This window comes from Nerophis ophidion, linkage group LG26 (assembly GCF_033978795.1).
Source record: "Nerophis ophidion isolate RoL-2023_Sa linkage group LG26, RoL_Noph_v1.0, whole genome shotgun sequence".
Taxonomy (NCBI): Eukaryota; Metazoa; Chordata; class Actinopteri; order Syngnathiformes; family Syngnathidae; genus Nerophis; species Nerophis ophidion.
Window position 1 is genome coordinate 851,276 of NC_084636.1, and position 5,000 is coordinate 856,275.

The 5,000-nt window shown below is 48.9% G+C and overlaps 1 protein-coding gene across 6 annotated transcripts in view; it reads left to right on the plus strand.

The window, feature by feature from the left end:
- nfia (nuclear factor I/A) overlaps positions 1–5,000 on the plus strand; it is an 85,842-nt gene that overhangs the window by 59,454 nt on the left and 21,388 nt on the right. The window lies entirely within an intron of this gene.

Here is a 5,000-nt window from a genome sequence, read left to right on the forward strand (position 1 = left end):
GCACTGATGGTGGTCAGTAAGCACTGATGGTGGTCAGTAAGCACTGATGGTGGTCAGTAAGCACTGATGGTGGTCAGTAAGCACTGATGGTGGTCATTAAGCACTGATGATGGTCAGTAAACACTGATGATGGTCAGTAAGCACTGATGGTGGTCAGTAAGCACTGATGATGGTCAGTAAGCACTGATGATGGTCAGTAAGCACTGATGGTGGTCAGTAAGCACTGATGATGGTCAGTAAGCACTGATGGTGGTCAGTAAGCACTGATGGTGGTCAGTAAGCACTGATGGTGGTCAGTAAGCACTGATGGTGGTCAGTAAGCACTAATGGTGGTCAGTAAGCACTGATGATGGTCAGTAAGCACTGATGATGGTCAGTAAGCACTAATGGTGGTCAGTAAGCACTGATGGTGGTCAGTAAGCACTGATGGTGGTCATTAAGCACTGATGGTGGTCAGTAAGCACTGATGGTGGTCAGTAAGCACTGATGGTGGTCATTAAGCGCTGATGGTGGTCAGTAAGCACTGATGGTGGTCAGTAAGCACTGATGGTGGTCATTAAGCACTGATGGTGGTCAGTAAGCACTGATGGTGGTCATTAAGCACTGATGGTGGTCAGTAAGCACTGATGGTGGTCAGTAAGCACTGATGGTGGTCAGTAAGCACTGATGGTGGTCAATAAGCACTGATGGTGGTCAGTAAGCACTAATGGTGGTCATTAAGCACTGATGATGGTCAGTAAGCACTGATGGTGGTCAGTAAGCACTGATGGTGGTCAGTAAGCACTGATGGTGGTCAGTAAGCACTGATGGTGGTCATTAAGCACTGATGGTGGTCAGTAAGCACTGATGGTGGTCAGTAAGCACTGATGGTGGTCATTAAGCACTGATGATGGTCAGTAAACACTGATGATGGTCAGTAAGCACTGATGGTGGTCAGTAAGCACTAATGGTGGTCAGTAAGCACTGATGGTGGTCAGTAAGCACTGATGGTGGTCAGTAAGCACTGGTGGTGGTCAGTAAACACTGATGGTGGTCAGTAAGCACTGATGATGGTCAGTAAGCACTGATGGTGGTCAGTAAGCACTGATGATGGTCAGTAAGCACTGATGGTGGTCATTAAGCACTGATGGTGGTCATTAAGCACTGATGGTGGTCAGTAAGCACTGATGGTGGTCATTAAGCACTGATGGTGGTCATTAAGCACTGATGGTGGTCAGTAAGCACTGATGATGGTCAGTAAGCACTGATGATGGTCAGTAAGCACTGATGGTGGTCAGTAAGCACTGATGGTGGTCAGTAAGCACTGATGGTGGTCAGTAAGCACTGATGATGGTCAGTAAGCACTGATGGTGGTCAGTAAGCACTGATGATGGTCAGTAAGCACTGATGGTGGTCATTAAGCACTGATGGTGGTCAGTAAGCACTGATGGTGGTCAATAAGCACTGATGGTGGTCAGTAAGCACTAATGGTGGTCAGTAAGCACTGATGGTGGTCAGTAAGCACTGATGGTGGTCAGTAAGCACTGATGGTGGTCATTAAGCACTGATGGTGGTCATTAAGCACTGATGGTGGTCAGTAAGCACTGATGATGGTCAGTAAGCACTGATGGTGGTCAGTAAGCACTGATGGTGGTCACTAAGCACTGATGGTGGTCAGTAAGCACTGATGATGGTCAGTAAGCACTGATGGTGGTCATTAAGCACTGATGGTGGTCAGTAAGCACTGATGGTGGTCAGTAAGCACTGATGGTGGTCAGTAAGCACTGATGGTGGTCAGTAAGCACTGATGGTGGTCAGTAAGCACTGATGATGGTCAGTAAGCACTGATGGTGGTCAGTAAGCACTGATGGTGGTCAGTAAGCACTGATGGTGGTCAGTAAGCACTGATGATGGTCAGTAAGCACTGATGGTGGTCAGTAAGCACTGATGATGGTCAGTAAGCACTGATGGTGGTCATTAAGCACTGATGGTGGTCAGTAAGCACTGATGGTGGTCAGTAAGCACTAATGGTGGTCAGTAAGCACTGATGGTGGTCAGTAAGCAATGGTGGTGGTCAGTAAGCACTGATGGTGGTCAGTAAGCACTGATGGTGGTCATTAAGCACTGATGGTGGTCATTAAGCACTGATGGTGGTCAGTAAGCACTGATGATGGTCAGTAAGCACTGATGGTGGTCATTAAGCACTGATGGTGGTCAGTAAGCACTGATGGTGGTCAGTAAGCAGTGATGGTGGTCAGTAAGCACTGATGGTGGTCAGTAAACACTGATGATGGTCAGTAAGCACTGATGGTGGTCAGTAAGCACTGATGATGGTCAGTAAGCACTGATGGTGGTCAGTAAGCACTGATGGTGGTCAGTAAGCACTGATGGTGGTCAGTAAGCACTGATGGTGGTCATTAAGCACTGATGATGGTCAGTAAGCACTGATGGTGGTCATTAAGCACTGATGATGGTCAGTAAGCACTGATGGTGGTCAGTAAGCACTGATGATGGTCAGTAAGCACTGATGGTGGTCAGTAAGCACTGATGGTGGTCAGTAAGCACTGATGATGGTCAGTAAGCACTGATGGTGGTCAGTAAGCACTGATGGTGGTCATTAAGCACTGATGGTGGTCAGTAAGCAGTGATGATGGTCAGTAAGCACTGATGGTGGTCAGTAAGCACTGATGGTGGTCAGTAAGCACTGATGATGGTCAGTAAGCACTGATGGTGGTCATTAAGCACTGATGATGGTCAGTAAGCACTGATGGTGGTCATTAAGCACTGATGGTGGTCAGTAAGCACTGATGGTGGTCAATAAGCACTGATGGTGGTCAGTAAGCACTAATGGTGGTCAGTAAGCACTGATGGTGGTCAGTAAGCACTGATGGTGGTCAGTAAGCACTGATGGTGGTCATTAAGCACTGATGGTGGTCATTAAGCACTGATGGTGGTCAGTAAGCACTGATGATGGTCAGTAAGCACTGATGGTGGTCAGTAAGCACTGATGGTGGTCAGTAAGCACTGATGGTGGTCACTAAGCACTGATGGTGGTCAGTAAGCACTGATGATGGTCAGTAAGCACTGATGGTGGTCATTAAGCACTGATGGTGGTCAGTAAGCACTGATGGTGGTCAGTAAGCACTGATGGTGGTCAGTAAGCACTGATGGTGGTCAGTAAGCACTGATGGTGGTCAGTAAGCACTGATGATGGTCAGTAAGCACTGATGGTGGTCAGTAAGCACTGATGGTGGTCAGTAAGCACTGATGGTGGTCAGTAAGCACTGATGATGGTCAGTAAGCACTGATGGTGGTCAGTAAGCACTGATGATGGTCAGTAAGCACTGATGGTGGTCATTAAGCACTGATGGTGGTCAGTAAGCACTGATGGTGGTCAGTAAGCACTAATGGTGGTCAGTAAGCACTGATGGTGGTCAGTAAGCAATGGTGGTGGTCAGTAAGCACTGATGGTGGTCAGTAAGCACTGATGGTGGTCATTAAGCACTGATGGTGGTCATTAAGCACTGATGGTGGTCAGTAAGCACTGATGATGGTCAGTAAGCACTGATGGTGGTCATTAAGCACTGATGGTGGTCAGTAAGCACTGATGGTGGTCAGTAAGCAGTGATGGTGGTCAGTAAGCACTGATGGTGGTCAGTAAACACTGATGATGGTCAGTAAGCACTGATGGTGGTCAGTAAGCACTGATGATGGTCAGTAAGCACTGATGGTGGTCAGTAAGCACTGATGGTGGTCAGTAAGCACTGATGGTGGTCAGTAAGCACTGATGGTGGTCATTAAGCACTGATGATGGTCAGTAAGCACTGATGGTGGTCATTAAGCACTGATGATGGTCAGTAAGCACTGATGGTGGTCAGTAAGCACTGATGATGGTCAGTAAGCACTGATGGTGGTCAGTAAGCACTGATGGTGGTCAGTAAGCACTGATGATGGTCAGTAAGCACTGATGGTGGTCAGTAAGCACTGATGGTGGTCATTAAGCACTGATGGTGGTCAGTAAGCAGTGATGATGGTCAGTAAGCACTGATGGTGGTCAGTAAGCACTGATGGTGGTCAGTAAGCAGTGATGATGTGCTGTACAGTCATGAACGAAGGAGGCTGAAGTTTGATTGACAGCTGTGTTCATTCTCCGTCTGCAGAGACCACGTCCGTCGTCTGATTTGTGGCCCTTAGCAGAATGAATGTGGCCCTTAGCAAAATGAATTGTGTCTCCTCATTTCATTAAAAGCTCAAGGGGATGGATAGCTTGTTTCCCTGCTCGGAGTCGTGCGGCTGGGTGGAAACGACTAAGAAAGTCTTCCGGGAAGCAAACAAGACTGCGCGGAATGTCGAAGGTGTGTGCGTAAAACACACACACACACACACATTTGATACACTTAGGCCCCCTGTCTCCTTCCTGACCCTCCCCTTTATACACACACACACACTCTTACATAAAGCATGCTTTTATTGTGAAGTCCACCAGACCTGGCAATGATTAAACAAGGCTTTTATTTTGAAGTGTTTGTGGTGTCATTGTTTGGTGGGTACAGACGGGCCACCCTGCTCCCACGCTTCATTTGCATACTTAATTAGGCTGGACTGGGCTGAATGAGCCTGGGTGGGGGGGGGGGGGGGGGGGCAGTGTGTGAAAGTGCCATCACCCCCCCGTCCCTCCTCCGGTTGCCGTGGTTTCCGCCTGATGCTCTTTTGTTTTAGAGCGCTGGCACACCCGCGCCGCATGCAAAGTGTGCGCTGGTTGCGGCGTTGACCTTTGCTGCCTCCTGGTAGTGTCCCGCAGAAGGAGGTGTTTGCCCTAAAAAGGACGCCCCGGGATGAGCGAGTGCGTGAAGCCATCATAAATTTGACCTGCGACCTGCCGGCCGGGTGCCATCCGTCTCCTGAGTCACGGCCCGCAGCCTCAGGAGGACGCCTCATATTTCTTCAACGCGCCGCCGATCGATGCTCCGCCCGCCGTTAAATCATGAGCCTGCGTGGGAGCAGGGTGCATGCTGGGAAAA